Source organism: Sinohyriopsis cumingii, chromosome 17 (assembly GCF_028554795.1).
Source record: "Sinohyriopsis cumingii isolate HCF-2022 chromosome 17, ASM2855479v2, whole genome shotgun sequence".
Classification (NCBI taxonomy): Eukaryota; Metazoa; Mollusca; class Bivalvia; order Unionida; family Unionidae; genus Sinohyriopsis; species Sinohyriopsis cumingii.
This window is the reverse complement of record NC_142977.1, coordinates 47,799,298-47,820,092: the sequence shown is the minus strand read 5'-3', so window position 1 is coordinate 47,820,092 and position 20,795 is coordinate 47,799,298. Positions and strand designations below refer to the sequence as shown.

The following is a 20,795-nucleotide window of genomic DNA, read 5'->3' as shown; positions in this document are numbered from 1 at the left end:
GCTGTTAAATTGGTGGGGATTAAAAAAAAATGACAGTTTTAAGCCCCTAAAAGTTGGGGCAAGAAACCATATATTTTTAATGATTTGACAAATTAGAAGCCAACGTTTTTCCCAGGGTCTGTGTGCATGAGAGAGAGAGAAAGAGGGAATATCATTATCTTGAGAGACCATTATGTTGGCAGAAGGGATGGTATTGCAAGACAGGTTCTACGTTGCTTTGATTTTGTTAGGTACAAGTTTCTTGGATTATATAGTTGCTATAAACTTTGAATTTAAATATACACTGAGCCTAAGCTTCTGTATTAATGGTAGATTTCTTTCCTTGATTTACAAATATAGGTATCAACAAGAATGTCATTATTTTGTACAAGATGATAAAAACTTGATGCCAAATTCAAGATTCAAGATATTCAAATTTCATGAATTTGAAATATGTATGTACATTTTTTTCTTGCAGAAAATAGCAGAAGGAAGAAAGGGGCATTATTACAGAACATTGTCATGATGTAATAGATATCACCAAAGAAACCAGATACTTGTCTTTGGGAACCTGTTTGAATGCGAAGTGCAGTCACTTAAAATGGGAAGTGCATTGACCTAAATAAATTTTCTGCCGTGCATGAGGGATTGTTTCATACAGGTTGGAACACATGTCCAACATCATATGAACCAATATGTTTGTCAACAAGGACGATACTGTTTTATTTGTCTATCCCAGTGCAAGTTGAATGCAAGAAACCATTCCCAGAGAGTTTCATTTATGATGGTGACTGTGCAGTGTTGGTTTTAGATTTCAAGATGTGTGATGTTTGGTCAAGCTGACTGCAGGAAACTCACAGCTGATGTATTTGACATCAATCAGATATTAAGGGCTGAGTGTAAGTAACTGTGAAATACTTGTGTCTCTTCGATATGACTTTGGACCTAATTATGTATAGTGTGAATTAATGACGAAAAACAAGTTTTGACATGTGAAAGCTAATGATGTAAATTGTTATGTAAGCATGTAGGTAAAGTTGGAGTTTCAAACATTCGTAGTACCTAGTGAATTAATTTGTGATATTCAGTAAGTTTTAATTTCATTATAGACATTTTGGTTGGTATGTTGTATGCATTGTACAATAATGATGTTTCATCATTGTTTCTAGATTGTGAAAATCTCCCCATGATTGAACATTTAGTGCAAAAGTTGTTTGAATCTTTGTGGGCAAAATCATGCAAACAGTAAAGATTAGGTTCACATTTTCATGAATCGTGAACACTTTATTTCCCCAGAATTTTTAAATGATCCATTTTGCTCATGTAAAGTATTGCCATTGTGGTCCACCATTTCACTTGGATGAAGACCAATGGTAGCCAATGAATGCCAATTTTGGTGGACCTACCAGTTTAGTTTCCTTAGCAAAGTGAGCAGTGGTTTCATTAAAAGAATTGCAGCCTTAGTTAAACTCACTTCACTATTCCTCCAGCACCATCACCACCAATGTACTTTGAACACATACTCATTAAATGATAATATGCCAGGATACATAAGTAGGTATTAAATCTGCCTCTGCAATACAAAAAGTGGTGCTTCAGGACTGGAGAATTTCTGCTTCATAAGGTGCTTAAGGTGACTGAAGCAAACATAGGGCCCATATTATTTGTTTAAACCACCTTGTCAGAGGAGAAAAATGAAAACACCCCTTGACTGTCAGAAATTAACAGTATTAAAGTGTGGTCAGGGCAGTGTTGTTTCAGTATAAAAGCTATTAGTTGTACAAGGAATTAACCTGAATACCTTAATTATAATCTTACAAGCATTTTTTCTGTAAAAAATCATTGGTATGTTTTTGTTTGTCTTTAATATATAATAAAAACATTATAATTTTATGTAATCTGTCTTAGTCTCTTCACCATTCACTCAAAAACTGTCCAGTGTGACCTGAAAAAATTGTGTTATTATTTCTGTCTTGCCAAAATCATTTTCTCTTTACATATTTGCTTGAATCTGACATATCAAGCTATTCTTAACACACATTTTGCCCAGATTTTATATTAGTTAAACATAATAAACAAAGGGAGCTAACCCAATGTCAGAGTTGTGTCACTTCATACTCCTTCCAATTATGAATTACTTAAAGCTTTACAATTTGATACAAGGTGTTTTAATTGAATTATTTGTTTCTCGGTTATTCTGTTTCTCACATTTACAGTGCATGCTTTCTTTATTTTCATAATGTAATAAAAGTTAATTTAATGCCATGCCTTCATATTTGTATCTACACTTGCTGCAGTTCTTAAATCCACAGAGTTTATGATCTTTACAGAAAAAAGTTATATTGGCATATTAAATATATGCCACCAGTTAAACACTGCTGAATAGCAGCAGTTTGATGGCATTGTATGATTAGGTTAGATAAAGCACATCTACAACTTTATTTGGGGTCCAAACTTTAGAAAGGTACAGAATCATTCAGATATATATTTCAGAAGAAAAGGAGTAGCACAAGATCTACTGTGTCTTGCACCAGCCTAATATATCTATCTTAGAAAGTCAAAATGTTTCCCTTATTTCCACAATAAATATGTACAGTCCCATTCATTTATGAATAATACTGCATGCTGATGGAACATCATGAATGTTGAGTTAAAAATCAGCAAACAAATTCGATATTTTTAAATTAATGCCTGCATTATCACTAGTCTTTTAAGTATCAAGCTGACATATGGGAACAGCGAAAGAAAATCCTTCTAAAAGTTTTCTTTGTTTTTTTTTCTTGCAGACCTCAAGGTCATGGATAGCACACTTGCTACAGTGGTATCTCTAGCTGCAAGAGCATGATGGATTTCATCAGGAGTCAGCTGTACCGGTTGATATGTATCAGCTTTATCCACTTCTTTGATACTTAGGTATGATGACTATCCCTTTATTTAGTTGTGTTCATGAATCCAGGAAATAAGTGCCAATCAGTGTTTCATGTTTACTGTTTACATACTTCAGCATGCACAATATGCACAATTACTTTTGGCATGTCGTATGGGGCCACGTGTAGCCAAGTGGTCTAAGGTACTTGCCTTTATGTAAAACTCACATCTCGCCTCTGTATATGTGGGTTTAGGTCTTCGCCTGACTTAGCTTTGGTATGTAAGAAAGTTTGCCACTAGCTTCACATTGGTAGCTAATAATCTTCCCAGGGTCTTCCAGGGCTTGTCCTTAACCAAATATAATGGTCTCTGTATATAGTCTATAAGGTGCTGCAAAGTGTCATTGAAGACCACACTGACATGTTTTATTTACTACAATTTTGAGATTGCTCAAAAAAAATGTTGTTAATTGTCTTTCACTGTGTAATTAATAGCACCAGGCATTTATGGGTTTATGAACTGAAATTTGATGAAGCTGACATTTGAGAAATTTAAAGATGAATTGTGACATTGTCTGATTGCCGTTGGGCTATATGATAATTTTGGATCTTTGGCTTGTGAAGTAAATTATAGCAAATAAACCATTTATAAATTGTAACTCCCATAGTTGTTCTAATATAATAAATGCCTCCCCCTTTTTTTCCATGAAAAAGGAAATTCATACCTCATCAAGACTTACAGATCCATATATATCTATTATGGTATTTACAAATAAATGAAATCATTTAAAGCTAGTGGAAAGTTACAGCATTTGATCAGGTGTTAAATATAATTGGTACGTTACTGGCTTGTTGCTGAGGTCTATTTTTGAGTTTTAGGACAACAAGTACTAATACTAATAGTACTCTAATAAAGGACATTACCCCTTTGGAAATTGCACTGCCCCGGGGTGTCTATTAGAATAACTATGGTTTTTGTGATCGTGTTCTATTCCAAGTTGCCGAAAGTTTCTGTGCCTTTTTTCCACCTGTCATTCTTGAATGTAAATTCTGAAGGCCTCACTGGATATTTTTTGTCTTTTGCCACTACCTTAATTTTTAAGGTAGAGGGCATAATTCTTGTGTTTATCAATTCACATAGAAAATAAATTGGTTTACATGTTTCTTTGAGTTCAATAACTTTTAATTTCTTCAAAAATTCATGATTATAGATTTGACGAAAATTAGCTTGTAGGAATATGTCGTGACAGCATCTGAGATCAGTTCTTTGATCTTCCATACAATGAAATCAGGCACAGTATCAAAAGCATAACACAAAATGTTGTAAACATGTTAACTGAAACATACAAGAATATTATTTTTAACTTGGTATGTTTGCATTTCTCATGAATATCTGAGATGGTTTTGATACCTGGCAGTGAAAATGATTACAAGCACAGTAGACACAGACTTATTGGGATTTCTATTATTTTCTTATTAGTCAGTATAGTGTCAGTCCCTTTTAGTGACCCTTAATTTTCCGTGTTTACATTTTGCAGAGTCAGTAGCCAATGAAAAATTAGATTTTATGCTTGTCATCAAGTGCAGTAAAATGTAGATTATCCGGAGTTATGTTTATTTATTACTGAAAGTTACTGTGCCCTATCCCCATTATCAATTATATATATATATATATATACATATACATACATGAATATACATATTGTAATGCCAGCTGCCTGACTCTTTGGAATTCTTTAATACTGTTTTGGTGAGTGAGCGAATGCATTGTTATTGGGGTTTCAAAGGTGAAGAACCAGGACAAAATCACATGGGGTTTGACTCAGTTCGATTGTACTCAAGTAACCAGAATGATAACTATGACAGGGACAGTTTATGTTCAGCAAGAAAAATATTTTATTAATTAATAAAGTTCATGTTTAATAGTTGTACAGAAATAGAGAATGCATTACACTTTACAGTATTAGGTTGTTCCTTGTCATGGATATAATAATAATGGATGAAAAATACACATTACTGTACTTTGAATATAAATTTCAATGAAGAATGTTCATGCATGTGTCATCTTTACAAATCTTATAAATGGTGTGGATATTCAAATTTTACTATATACCTGGGTGTAAGGTTCACAGCTTTGATGGACCCTCAACCTAATTTGGTTGTGCAACAGCCTGCATGGTTGCTAATCAATGTTAAAAGTAAAATGTACAAGTACATGTGTAATAAAGAAAATACAAATCACTCTTTTTACAAGTTACTTGTAACTTTGCCATCAAATTCTTCCTTATATTACATAATATTGTTATTATATCATGGTCAGAATTAAGGTGGTGAACCCTAAAACAGTGCTGTCTTTGCCAGATCGATGAATTTCTTAGAGAGTTTGTAATATTGACATTATGGGTACTTCCGCTATGCTGCTTCTTTCATTCATATTTAGTCTTTCTTTTAACCTAGGTTGTTTACCACCATATAGACAAACGATTAAATTAATGATGTAATGCTCCCCTGCCCCCATTGTAATTCACCCTGTGAGTATTATAGTCCTAAGCAATGGTCAAAGAATATGGGGATTCTGTTAAATTTGTGCATTGCCATTCAGCTGAATTCAGTGTAAGTAAAATATTTAAAGTGATCGATTGAATCAAGTGCACTCGCATGACAGCTAACTAATGGTGTATGTGTTCTCACAGAAGGATCAAATGTTGCCCATAAAGATCAAATGAATAATTAAATAGGACAACTCTGGAAAGGAATAGTTAAAGAAAGACACAGGGAGTATGAACATATTTAAATCTTTGGGTTGTTATAAAGAATTACACAAGATAATTACTCGCTAAGTTAGCAGTGCAGGGCGTGTTCTACAAATAGTAACTGTACATGACAGTTCAAATTGTTGTGGTGAAACCGATAATTCCACCATATAATGAGATCAATATGCTCTTACATGAATAAAAAATTTAATAGAAGAATATAAGATGGTGGGTTTGTTATGGTCTGAATTAAAAGTAACAAAGCATTATGCTTAAAATGTACATTCACACTGTAAATATGAGGAATGTAGTTCTTTTGCAGTTCAAGATAACAAAGTATATACTATAAAAATTAAAATGTGGTGAGTAGATTTGATCCTGTGTCTTTTGCGGGACAGGTCAACATGTTTCTTCTAGAACACAGTGATTTTATATTAAATGACAATCTTTCTTTATTTTTACTCTGGCAGTCTATTAGTCACAAAAATTTAGAATATTAAAGAAAATTTGTATTGTCCAATGTCATTCTCTTGGGGAATACCACAAATTCTTCTACTGGCCTATATTTGTTTGCACCCCATATCATAAATATTCCGACTTAAAATGATGACAGACATCGCAAAATTTAGTACATGCCAATCTACAAAATATATACTATGGAGTGGGTAGATGTATTTATCACAAACTACCACAAACCACCTTTAAAGGGCATTATAGTACTAGTTTATCTGTGAACATGTTTTAATTTAACAAAATGTGAAACTTAAATAATGCTTGAAGAAGTTTTTAAATTTTCCACCTAGTCTGATTTGCAGCTGTAAAGCATTGTTACAATATGTGCATTTCCTTTTTTCATAATCCTTACAATATCCATTACCTTTATGATAAAATTATTACCATCAAACTTCTGGTTCTGTTCGAACATCATTTTAAAACAAATTTGACATAATTTATTTGCCACTAAATAGCACAATATTATATTTCAGTCACTCAGATACTCCTATAATTCATATACAACAATAGATAATTGAAATAAGCAACTTTATTTGAATATATTTGAGGGTTTTTTAATGTATTGGAGTTTATATTATTGACTAGCTACATTGTTGTAGCCTCGACTTCCATGAAGCTGGGGTACTAATATTAATACTTTTTGGTAACAGGATGTGCATATCTTTTTTCGTAATTAATATTACTACCTTTATTCAACAAAAATTTTGTTTGTGTTGATGATTTCTATCTAAATTATTTCATCCTTGTCATTGAACATGGAGTTATCTGTCTTCAGATCGCCTACGTGTGGGACCTGAATGTTCATTCACATCTTCCCCCCTTCATGACTTGGCTTTGATCCTCATCCTCTCCATTGCTAATGTATATTCATGTTCCCTATCTCTTTCCTTTGTGTGCAGTCTTGCCAACTCAAGCTCATTTTATTCATAGTCCTCTGAAACAGTTCTCAGGACCTTTTTCCTATTTGACGACAAGTGTCATTTGTCACCATTATTATAATGAAGAGAATGAGTAGTGTTTAAAGAGGATCAATATTTTTTGATTGATCCAAACAATGAGAAAATGTGACTTCATCAAAAGCATACATGTATCAGCTAAATGAATAATTTCCTGATCAGTATCCTTCTCCAGAGGTTTCTCTGCCATTGCTCTGATAACTGTACAAGTTGGGTATAAATCAAGGATTTTCAATAAGTTCAACTTTCAGATCCAAACAAGCTGGTCAGTTACAAGTGGATTAACCGCAACCTTATCTCCAGCTAGGTCATTGCCTAGTTATAAATGAAAACCCTCAATGGGTAAAGACGACACTGTTCCCACTGTCAGGGGTCCGGTGACTATGCCTGATGACAAATATACACAATGGGGAGGAACATTAACAAAACCACAATCTGCTCCTTGAAAAAGACCACTTTCATTAGAAGAAGACTTCTCAGAAAAAGGCAAAGTACCTGATAATAAAAGATTCAGAGAAGCCCACGTGTCCTACAACATTTTAATAGGGATAGGATTGGCAGAATCACCCATGAGTGATATACAACCTTTCGACATGAATGTTTCATAAATTGCCATGATAAAATCAAATTGGGGTTTGTTTGGCCCAGATAATATATCCCTTTCAGTATATCACAGTGACCTTGACCTCTTTGAAATAATAGCAAGTGGAATAGGTCTGTCTTAATTCTGTTGCTTATTTTTTAATTTTTAGCAATCAGAAATAACATGCTCTTTCTTCTTGCAATAGGTACACGTTGGAAGAGATAAGGACTTCTGATGCGTCTTATCTGAAACTTGATTCCTAAAAGTTGTGCCAGTTTGAAATTTGTAAATCCTCGTATTAGACTGAAATAGTTTTTTTTTTTTTAAAACCAGACAACTGCTGAATCGAAGACTTGCTAACAAAAGAAACTTTACGATCTAACAAATACTCGTCAGCTGTACAGGCAACATTTTTTTAAGTTTTGACCTTTTACTCATCAATTAAGTCCGCTATGGACACAATTCTTGAACTCTCCCACTAATATGAGTTGTCTCTGATTTTTGACCAACATTCTTAGCTTAGTATCAAATAACCGCTCTTTTTCTCTTAAAAATTCGACCTGGGTTTGTCCATTTTCTTTTTTTATAGTTCCTAACGTTTTGTTGATAAGCATCAGGTACCAATTCATAACCCTTCAAGATACATTCCTTGAACAGATCATAATTGGCACTTTGATGTCCTTACAGGGAAGTGTAGATGTCACGATCTTTGTCAAAAAGTGTACATTGTAATAACAGAGTCCATTGCTCTCTTGGCCATTTCAGCATTGTTTAAAAAGGGATTAAAATACTTATCTACATCTTTTTTCCTTAAAAGGGGTACTAACCTAATATTCTATGTAGTATTATAACCTGAACTTGTGTGTACAGTGGGGATATGCTTTTCACTATCAAGCTCTAATTATTTTGATCTAAATTGAAAGTTCCTTTCTTCCTTTTCAATTTTTCTCTGCATCTTTATTTCTCTCTCTCTCTCTCTCTCTCTCTCTCTCTCTCTCTCTCATCGCATATGTCTTTCTTCTTTCTGCAACTGAAATCGACCATTTTCACAATACCTGAAAGTAATGCTCTCAGGTTATCCTGTAAAATCATGAAATTCCAAAATGAGTTGCACAATGCTGGGAGAACATGAGAAGTATATATATTGCAGCATAGATGATTTAGTGTTTAACCATCAAACAACTAAAAGAAAATTTAAATCTGATTATCGGTAGTGTCAACGGACAGACTGCCATGCTAATATCGCTTACCTACACCCTAATTTGCAGGAAAAGTATGCCTTGCAGTAACAAAATTAGAATGTTATTTTCATTAAAATAATAAAACAACATAATGTTACTTTATATCAAAATACCAAAACTACAGAATAATGTTATTATAATTAAAATACCAAAAACTGTAGAACAGTGTTATTTTAAACTGCAGTACCAAAACTATAGAATTTTTTTTGTTGAATTAAGATACCAAAACTACAGGATAATATTAGTTTAAACTACAATACCAAAAACATAACAAAGTTTTTATTATATTATAATAAAAAAGACTATAGAAAAATGTTATTTTAATTTAAAATACCAATACTAAATTAAAATTGTTTAGACAATTGTCAGACTTAGATCCATCATACAGGATTCTGAAAACATATATGTAGGCGTTTTCAGAATTTGAAACTTGCATTAGTCCATTGGTCAGAGATTAGTAGATTTCATTAAAGATTAAAATTGATATTAGTCTAATTGGAATAAGAGAATTATTTAAAGTTTAAGTTTAACAGAAATGGTCAGGTGGGGATGGGGCTGCTACCTTCTGAATCTGCAAGGATAATGATTGTTTTTCCACTGATTTTAGTTTCAGTTTATATAAACTGCGTACCACTGAGCAAGCTTTGATAGCTAAACTGTATATACCTCTAAGCATAATTTGACAAATATAATTAAAACATAAAAATAACTTGTTTAAATTAGTTTGGTGCAGATAAAGATAAAACTACATTCCATGGCAAACATTTAGTATAAAACCAATTTCTATGAGATATTTTTCATTTGCTTTGCTCCGTGTTATTTATTTTTTCATAAACATTGGGGAATAGGTTTATTATTATTATTATTATTATTATTATTATTATTATTATGTTAGTGCAATATATTTTGAAGACTCTTGTTTATCGATAATCTAAGTACATGTACATGATGTCATGATATTATTCAGACTTTCCAACGTCGATTTCAACTTCCTAGTCAATATAGAGAACATTCCCCAGCAGTGATAGCCTCGTTTTGACTTTTAGTGATCAGGAATGGCAACTCTTTCGAAAATATATCGTGAAAGGGATCCATCATTCTCTTTCTTCTTTCTGAAACTTGAGCTTTCTTCACTCTATTTCCATCTTGTAATTTAATTTCATTGCCTTTACTTTAAAGTTAGAGCCAGATGGAGACTCACTAAACAAATCCAAAGCATTCTGATCCAGAACATTCTTTTCCACCAAGTATTGGACTAAAATATTTTTATTTCTTGATTCGTTAAAGAAGTATTTACATCAGAAAGATCAAGCTTTCTGACAAACTGTAGCAATTCACCCTTTTTCAAGGAGTCTAACCAATCCTTGGTACGATTTGAAATAAATTTATCCACTTTAGATGAAATTGTAAAAACTTGCTGGGTTCACTATAGATTTCTAATTCGTGAAATAATGCATGGGACTTAGAAAATTCCAAAATAAAGTGAATTTAAATTTTGAAAACTGAGCTTTTTAAAATATTATAGAGAAATTTATATGCAAAGGACTAGCCTCCAATTCTCTATTTCGACTCTTTTTATGTAAAATTTAGCTAAATAATTTATTCTCCTAGAATAGAAGATGATACAAATAAAAATAACTTACAGTATTGCGAATACAATTCCAAATAATCCTTGAATATCTACCACAATTTCTAATTATTAAAGTTCTAAATAAACTGTTTTTACACTATATACGTAATGTTACATCACTGAATAGTCCACACTCAGAACATACCATGCAGGATAGTGACTGTTACATTATATACGTAATGATATAGTATTATTATGATCATATGATATTAAACAAAGTAACAAAAAAGAGCGAAAAGTAACAAGTTTTGTATAGTCAACAAGTAATTTATTTCCCTAAAATACAAAGTGAATTGTTTTAAAGAACTTGAAGTATTATGCATTCAATCCCAAATGATTCTAGAATTTCTAAGACAAGCCCTGATTAAAGTTCTGAATAAACTATTCCAAAATAAATCCAACGCTGGAACTGCTGATGTGCCTGTGATGGTCTGTGTTGAAGTGATGTGCCAAGTCTTTTGTTGAATCACAATTGTATAATACAAGAATACGTCCTTATTTGATTTTACTTCCAGGTCTTTATTTCCAAGAATGGTATTTTTGAGCACTTTGTATTTCCAGAGAAGAAGCACTTTATGTAAATAATTTGAATAAATAAATTCCAGCCCAAATGAATCATTAGACAACAATAATACAGCCGATTGTGCTCTCATATGGATATGTTTTATATAAACAAGCTTTTATAGTCCTCTGCTTAACTTCAGGACACAACATTTTCTACATATAAACTATTACCTAATGAAATGTTTATTTCTGGAAAGGTTCCAAATTGTAACGAGATAAAAATCATACATATAATTAGAAGGTCTGTTACTAAAATTATATTATAAAATTGGCAAATAACAGGTAGACCTGGCATTTCAGGAGGCATTTTCAATGTTCTGGACTCAGATTGAGATAAATACGTTGTTAACAAAACTAAAATCAATGATTCAAGTAGGGTAGAAAATTAACTTGATTTTTGACAAGGTCAAGTCCAAAATACAATTATCCATTACATATTGAATTTATAAAATAAAACAAAAACTGTGCAAATTAAATATACATAAGATTAAATATTTCATACTCACAACAGAACATCCAGGATAATGACTTACACTGCTAATGATACACTATTTAATGTCACTGTCACGGAATTGTGTACGAGTTATATCAATATGTATATGTGATCAAAAATGTACTCGGGTTTCGTTGCCGCGTACAGCGTAAGCCGAGGGTGGTATATTTTTTCGGCTCTAGTTATTTCGAAATACTGAAACTCAACCAATGCTGCATGTGCAAATTGCCTGCAGCGAAAACCTAAGTACCTCTGTCACAGCTAGTATACATATAGAGCAAATTCTATATAAACGAATTACATTACGACGAGTCTTGTCAGGAAACTTACCTCTTTACTGGAGCAAATCTCCAGCAGCAGGGAGGGCGAACCCTACACACTTTAGAAGGTTCCAAATGTCGAAATAAGCCCTCCACAAAAAAGGATTAACAACACGAAAATAAACAGCTAACTTCTTTTAGGGCCTGAAAAGAGTATCTCTGAGAGCTCTCTCCGAGTTAGTTGTGCTATTTTTCTTTGGAAAACGACCAAGTGTGCGAATACGATTTACAAAAAATGAACCAACTCGTTGTCGTCGCCCTTTCTGCTGCTATGAATTAAAAATTTATGTTATCAATAATGGCCAACATTGGAAAAGCATATACAACTAGATTAGCTCGAGAGTGACTAGAAGCAATCAAAAGATTTCTTCCTGTGAGAGGTTCTGTAAGACAGAAATTACAAGCGCGGAAACAAGCACAAGTTGAATATGCTACAGGTACAGAACAATTATTTAAACCCGTTACAACAGCTACTGAAAAAGCTGCGGCGGTCACTGAAAGAGCTTTACTGGGAGATATTGAGGGCGAGGAAAGAAAAAAAGGTATTCTTCCAATATTAAAACAGACCGCTGAGCAGACTGAAAAAAATAACAGCGAGAACTAAAAAAACAAAAAAGATTTTACGAGATCTTCCAATTGATATAGCTGCAGCTCAACCTCGACCCGTCGACAAAGAAATACGTAATGGTATCAGCGAAATTCGTGCTGAAGTCCGTGATATAATAGATCGCACACCAGAAACAGAAACAGAACAAGCCAGGGGTAGGGTTGATATAAACGATAAATTTACCGAAATAGGTATTAAATCCATAAAGGCGGTTCCAACCATAGATGGTTTAGCTGAGTTTGCCGTGCTAAGTTATAATCAACGAGGTAAGGTTTTAAAATCCCTGTATGCTGATGATGCTATAGGTCGTGAAGCCTGGTACAGGTGGATATTTCGTATATACTCTGATACTGATCAGGCTAGAAACAGTGATACTAGATTTATTGCATTTTCTAACACAATAGATCATTATTTTGATCGAATACAACAACCACAACCTCCCCCTCAGCAACAGAAAAAACAACAACAACCTTCCCCCCGGCAACAGCAAAAACAACCACAGCCTTCTCCCCAGCAACGAAAAAAAAAACAACAAAACGACAAAACAAACAACAACCACAACCTTTTCCCCAGCAACAAGCGAAGGGAGAGTTGTATTATCCAGATGAAGAGGAAGATGAGCCTGACCCTGGCGCTACTGGCACTGTATTTGAAGTGGTCTTATTCCGTGTCCTAACAGTATCTTCAATGATGTGCAACGGCTAGAAGTTCTCATAGGAGGAAAGCGAGCTGGAAATAACTCACCGGAAATAATTAATGAAGCAACTGATATCTGTCGGTGATTATTTCAAGGTGGCATCATGCATATCAATATTTACCGAGAGTTTATTAATGAGCTCGTTGATGACTACCACAGTGACTAGTTGTTAGATAAATACATAAATAAAATGATCGTACAAAATTAAATAAAATGATCGTACACAATTCTCATCGTAGACCAGTTGTGGTTAGGGTGGTAAATTCGCGATTGCCAGTATACAGGATGCCTTATGGGGATGGATTCGGTGATGTTGTTCGGGTATTATTCGCGAGGAAAGCTCCCCAAGCAGTACCGATCGCAAAACAATTATCAATGAAAGCTATTGGCGTTGTTCGTGATAAAGCTACTGGCGCTATTGGTAACGTTGCCAGTAGAGCGTTCTTGGCAATCAAGGACAGACTAGCACGATTAATAGGTAGACTATCACCACCGGTCAAATTGCCAAGCACCGAAGTGATGCCCGCAGATATCAGCAAAGTAATAAATCAAGCTGCAAATCAAAACCTAGCAGCGTTGATGAATCAAGGGGCTGAACAAATAAATACAAGTTTTATATCGGGAAGTGGTCTTCGTTTTAGAAGATAACAAATTATAATAAAATGTTTAAACGTGTATCTGACCCAGCGTTTAACATGGGTGCACCAGTACTCAAGGATGAGTCAGTGCGTGATTATCAGTATTATTCTTATGAAGCAATATCGCCAAATCAACATGGACGAATTGAATTACGAGTTCAGGATACAAGTAGGTATTTCTTGCCCGCTGAAGCATTTATTGAAGTCACAGGTGAACTTGTAACAAACACCCTCCTTAATGTACCATACGGAGCTGATGTCAGAGTTGGATTTGTTAACAATGGGATCATGGCGTTATTTAAAAGTGCCGCCTATATGATTGATGGAAAAGAAATTGAGACAATCCAGGATAATGTTGACATTGCTACAACGATTATAGGCCTAGCAAGATATTCAGATGATTATATTAGATCAGCTGGCCCGACTATGATGTTTGCCAAGGATAATTTTAACAATCCTGATCATATTTATGTGGTCATGGGTAATGTGAGAAACGCAGCTGGTACCGGAGAGACACCTGCAGTAATAGGAACAAATCCAGATTACAATTTAGGTTTTAGTACACGTAAATCAATATTAAAAGGTGTTCGTAGAAGATTTTCGTGCGCAATTCCACTATCCCACATCTTTGGATTTTGCAGAAATGTCAGAAAGGTCATTTTTGGAGCCAAACACACAGTTGTTCTTCATCGAAAAGGTGATGATGATGATGATGCTATCTGGCGAGAAGCCGGCGCTGCTGCTGTTAAAGTAGTATTACCTAAGCTTGCGTTATGGATGCCGGTAATGTCACCATCAATCGCTGAGGAACAGCGTCTACTTTCTTTTATGGATCAAGGCGGTAAATCAATATTGTCGTGGTTAACGGTAACTACCGACAGTAATCAAAATCCTGTCAACAGTTTATTCACTTGGCATATATCATCACAGCAGGGTGTTTGTGCACCGAGACATGTCTTTGTTGCTCTAAAACTGGCTGGATGATTAAACAATCAAGAAGCAAATCCAATGATATTTGACAATCTTAACGTCTCAGAATTATCTTTAAGAATAAACGGGCATCAAGAACCATCTGAGGATATAATGTTGAATTTTGAAAATAATCAAGTAGCACGTGCATATCTCGCTTGATGACATTCATGGGACGCGATCAAAACATAGATACTGGTTTACAAATATCACAACTGGATTTTACAACGCTGTACCCGATTTATTACTTTTCGCTGGAACATCTTGATTTAGTTAAGCAGTCTGTCGTTTATATACACTTCAGAGCTATCGTAAATTCAGCTGATACTTACAGAGCAATCTCGGTCATACTCAGCGACAAATCAATGATAATTGAAGGTGTTGGTGGGCGAATGAGAGTTATTGATGCACCAGTGGAAAACATGTAGACAAATTAGATCAGTCTCATTAATTATAAAAATGACATACAGTCACGTCAATGTCACTGACTCCTGGTCAGGCGAAGATATTACAATCGAAAAACGCGAGCGCATATGGAGCAAAGATAACACTTAAACGAGATCAAATTACTAGCGGCGGTAGAAACAAATTATCGCTGACTAAAACCCAACTAAAACATTTAAATAAAGCAAAGCAAGCAATCACTGGTGTTCAACTTAGTTTTACTCCAAAAGCCATCAGCGACATGATTAAAACCGGTGGTATATTTCCACTCCTCGCAGCAATACTAGCGTTGATAGCTGCTGATACCGCAGTTGTCGCAAAAGCAGCCGCGTTAGGTGCTGTTGGAACAGCTGCTGGAATGGCTTTAAAGAAAGCACCGGATCTGGATACAAAACAAAATGAGCGGGTCTAAGACTCCCAGGAACTCCCCCTCCCCATGGTACGGAGCTGCCTAAGACTTCCAGGACCACCGCCCTCATAGTACCCCAAACGCTGCTGAAAATGCAGAGTGTTTTACCGATGTCAAATTTTGATTTGCTCGATGCCGCTAAATAATTAAATATAAAAAATTTCAGAGGTGTTTTCATGCGAGACGATTTACCGAGACAACCGAGTAATCCAGAAACTGGAATTATTAATCTCGATAACAGCGAACTCTCTGGAATGGGTTGCCTACGCGATCGATCCACGTGAAATTATCTATTTCGATTCCTACGGGTTAGCACCGCCAGTTGAATTTCTAAAATACGTACAAAGTACTCCCACTCCCATTCCAGTTTGGTATTCAACGCTGCCAACACAAACACTAACCGATCCACCAATATGCGGCCGTGAAGTAACTAATGTGCTTGACGCGTTATCAAAATCAACCAAACCGCTTCACAAAGTCGTGCACGAGTATACCGCGGGCCGATTTAAACAATCCCTAAACAATAATGGTTGATATTTACGGAAGATCTCTCATCGAAACAAAGACAAAAAAGCGCGGTGATGTGGATTTACCAAAATATGCGACCAAAGATGAAATCGACAATCTTTTAACGTTATCCGGGATAAACCCAGATGAAATTGTTATTTTTCAGGACCGATATGGCAAGCTAAAAACCAGCAATATCAAATGGAATGACATAGTTCGCAGGGTTCTTGGAGGTGCCCCGGATAACATCCATGTGCTTACTGACAGCGGAAAAATCAGAGACTCAAGTATATCGTTTACAACCATCAGAGATGAAATCATACAGAAAGTTGCCAACCGCTTAAAAAAATACCGGTGACACAATGACAGGTGAACTCAACATGAACGTAAACAAAATAGTAGCTGTAACAACTCCAAAATTCGACAACGACACCGCAAACAAATTATATGTCGACAGTGTAGACAGTAAATTATCCACGCTGCGGGCCGAGTATGATGTTCACGTAGGCGCTTTCGCAAGATTTCGCAGAAATTATCAAAAAACCGACGAGGCCATAGATAAATTCTTTGTTACCCCATTGACCGTTGACATAAAACTTTCTGATATCAAAACCAATATTGACACAATCAAATAAACACAGCAAGATATCGTAAGTGGGATTCCTGAGATCGTTAATAAAACCAGTTTGTTTAAAATCCCACCTGGAGTAACTCCCGGGCACATTATCAATATCGTATACACTGTCATCGGGATTTGCAACATGGTCAAAACAAAATAATACTATCAGATATATCGCAACATTCACTGGTGTGTATAGACTGTCTGTGTTCTCCTCTGCAGTGTTTGAGATATTTACAACATATCCCTAGCGACATTCCACTGACATGTTTTCCGGGGTTGTGACTATCATATTAAATAGCGGGACCGAAGAAACATTTATCCTGGAAGCAGCTGATAAGAAATTAACCGCAACATCTTCCTGGTGGTGTTTGGAACTGAAACACCTGAATTGGTTACTGCGTAAGATAATAAATGGCATTGTCAGCATCAACAACAACATTAGATGCGCAACAATATAGATACGATCAAGTACGTGAATGGCAGTCAGAGTTAAAAACCATCATTGACACATACACAACAAAAGTAAAAAAAATACAAGCGACGTGTAATCGTCCTGGATGCTATAGTATTCTGGGTATCCGCGTTAGTTGCATCCACCGGAGTAGTGTTATCAGCGCTGACACCAGTAACAACTGCAATCGCGGTAAAAATATGCGTTTCATCATCAGCGGCAATCGCAGGCGTTTTTAATATAATCACAGAAAAGATATCAACGTGCATGAGCACAAACCTACACGATTATCTCACGCGGCTAAACACAGCCACGTCCGCACTACTCAAAATTATCGTCGCTGATATCATCAAGCCTCGACGATACAATGATATCAGATTTCGAATTAGCGTTAATGGCAAACACATACGCAGACTGCAAGCAGTCTGAGTCTCACCATTTAAAAACAACAAAAATCAATAATGACAAAATTACTTCAACATATAGCCGAAATAATAGGCCCCAAGAGAACTTCAGTGATAAGTGTAAGCTCAATTAAACCTGAATTCAGTATTAATTTTTCAACTGCGATTTCTTTAACAGTGATTGCACTAGCACAATGACGAGTATACCACAGTTGGCCAAATATCAGATCAAAATCATTTGCTGGATTACCAGCAAATTATTCGTTGGTGTTTGCAAATAAAAACCGACCCGATGGTACACCCGACTGGAACATCATTGGGATACCAACCGGGTCTTATCAAATCGAAGAAATCAATGAGGAATTACAACGTCGAATACAAAATATCACCGGGAAGAATCCAAAATATCAATAACTGTTCATGAACCAACGCTGTATTCTGCAATTGAGATAAGCACTCCTGACTACACCGTGGATATATATCAGAGTTCGATTAGAACAGTGTTAGGATGGCCTGAAATCCCACCACCGACACCACCGTCGTTACCAGAAGCCAACAAGTCTGATTATACAACTAGCAATCAATCATACTACGAAGTTGCCCCGTCATACAAACCAGTTTTACTTAGAATAAAAAACGAAATGTTGGGTAGTGAGTTTGGCTTCTCTAGTAAGGATTATATGACGTGGCAGTTTATTACTGAAAGATCTCCCACAGGAGGATATATAGTCCTACCAATTATTCACCTATCTCGATTTATTGAATTCTTTAGAATTATTAATCGAGAACATGAAACACGACTATAGCGACTACGGCACCACTTCAAAGAACGTCTCTTTGATATAACAAGTTCACGCAGCGAGATCATCACTCGAATAGAAATATTAAATCAAGTCGCATCCGACATGGAATATTTTAACCAGGGAGCAATTCAGGCAATAATTGATTCCACTGACAAAATAAATCGCTCTAAACAACAATTTTTAGATGCATATAAGATAACAGAAGCAGATCCACCGAATTTTAAACTTCCTGGGTATAACGCAGACGAACTAAAAGAAATCAGTGATATCATTGATGAGTTCTTCACTGATATACTCGCACAGTACAAAAAGACACTACCACCGGCAACTATTCTCCGACACAACAATGACACCGAAGGGACAGGACGATATGTTTCCCCGGAAATGGTAAATATAACCCCTGTGGTCGCGGTCAATCTTGTGTGTGATGTCATTGACGGCAGGTACAGCACAGACACGACAGTATCAAATCAAGCCCAGCAAGGATTTGCTCTTTACTCGTTCACCCCGAAAGAACCACCTGGATTTCTGATTGTGCAAGAGACGATCAATCCAGTGTATCTGCGGTGTCATAATCCACTGTTATCAAGAATAAATTTCAAACTAACAGACCAATCAGGCCACCTTCTGGATTTGAGGAATGAAATAGTAAATATTAATTTACTTGTGAAATCCTAATGATTTTCGATCCTAAAAATCTACGATTAGATTTTCTCAGGTGGATGTTACATTTTGCACGATTCAGAAAGTAATTACTAGTCAAAATCGTGCACAAACGAAAATAAAAAAATAATGAAATCTGCAAGTGCACAAAAATATTTATTTTTTACTGACAGGCCCTGATTTTATATAATGTACCAACACGTGAAGGTTTTCCTTCACGACAAGCAAGTACTTGAAAACTACATCAAAAAAGTGTTTACACAGTTTCTAGTCGGCCCAGTTGATTTGGTTATTGATGTATACGGTAACGAGGTTTTTTATTGACACAAACACAGCTGGATAAACTAAAGCGAGAACATATTTCTATGGTCACGTGTGGTAGAGATCAGATTCTAAATTACGCGCACTCTTGCATTAAATCTGATCGACTAAAGGAAATATTATCTAACTATTAGATTGATACTAGTCAGATCCTTGATGTAATCAAGGGGTCTAACTATCGATCGTTTCACAATCTGACATAATGTCTTTTAGTTGCCTTACGCGAGTATTACTTATTTGTTTAATTCGTATTCTTGTGATCTAATTTGTGATCTAATTTTTTCAATTGCACGAGACAACGAAACAAATTCAATTATTTGTGCTTCTTCTACCGTAGCTAGCGATTGATACATAGCCGTCTGAATCTTTTTGATAAATCTGTACTGAGCCGACAAAATATACCGCCCTTCGCATTTAGCCTCATGCGGTGTTTCAAAATCAGAAAGGATTTTTTTCAGGGTTTAATTCATCAGATATATTAATTCCGCCATGTTCTAATTTTTTAATAGCAACAATTACCTCATTGATACTTTCGTAATTCATATTATTATATATATACCGATATTATATATTTAAAAGAAAAATATTTTAGACCAAAAATAAACTGTAGCTATGATGAGCGGTTATCATTTTCATTAGCCCTCTGCACTGGCCTAAATGTCTCCACGATGTCCTTTCAGACTTTTGTCTTTTGTCTTGAGACTTTTGTATTACAGAGACCTTTCTTATGGCCTTATTGGCATCCTCATGATCGTTTCTTTTTGGCCGCATTCTTTCTGAATGTTTTGTTTTTGTGGGGGCCCATGTGACTTAGAGCTTATGCATCCACGGCTACTGTTTATTTTGGGGGCGCGTCACAATCATACCTCCAGCGAATTCTCTAAGCGAAAGTGAAAATGTTCGAGTATTCAGAAGGCTGTCTGTGTAATGCATTCATGTACATACCCCCCAAGATCAAATCCCAGGGGCGAAAACCCCCCCCCCACGATTTGACGTTGGAGAGAGATGTACATGAACGACTTCGGTTGCAGCCCCCAATTATAAACCCTATTAATCGGTACTGTCGACAATATGACTGTTACGAGACTCGAACCGCTGCTTGTTGACTCTGCCGGAATGAGAATCAACCCCGCTACTGCTTGCGTCACGGTCCTAATCTACTAGTATATGTTTCAGAAATTATCATATAGGTAACTGTTCACAGACAGTTAACAATTTGCAGCTGAATTTAAGTTATGAACTGGATTTTAATTCTAAACATTAACCGTGAAAAATAACACCTACCTGTACTGACAATTTTTGATTTTATCAAAAGCGGAAGTGTTAACGCGCTGTAATAGACTGTGATGCAGTGTGTATGC

General features: G+C 35.5%; 1 long non-coding RNA gene across 3 annotated transcripts in view; it reads left to right on the top strand.

Annotated features, from left to right (window-relative positions):
• LOC149778558 (uncharacterized) overlaps nucleotides 1–20,795 on the top strand; it is a 55,753-nt gene that overhangs the window by 2,465 nt on the left and 32,493 nt on the right. For 2 of the 3 annotated variants that reach the window (XR_016415522.1, XR_016415523.1), the window contains exons 2-3: nucleotides 458–878; nucleotides 2,766–4,009. This is a non-coding gene — a long non-coding RNA (uncharacterized LOC149778558). Of the gene's footprint in view, nucleotides 1–457; nucleotides 879–2,765; nucleotides 4,010–20,795 lie in introns of those variants that run through there. The other variant, XR_016415524.1, reaches the window with a different exon arrangement.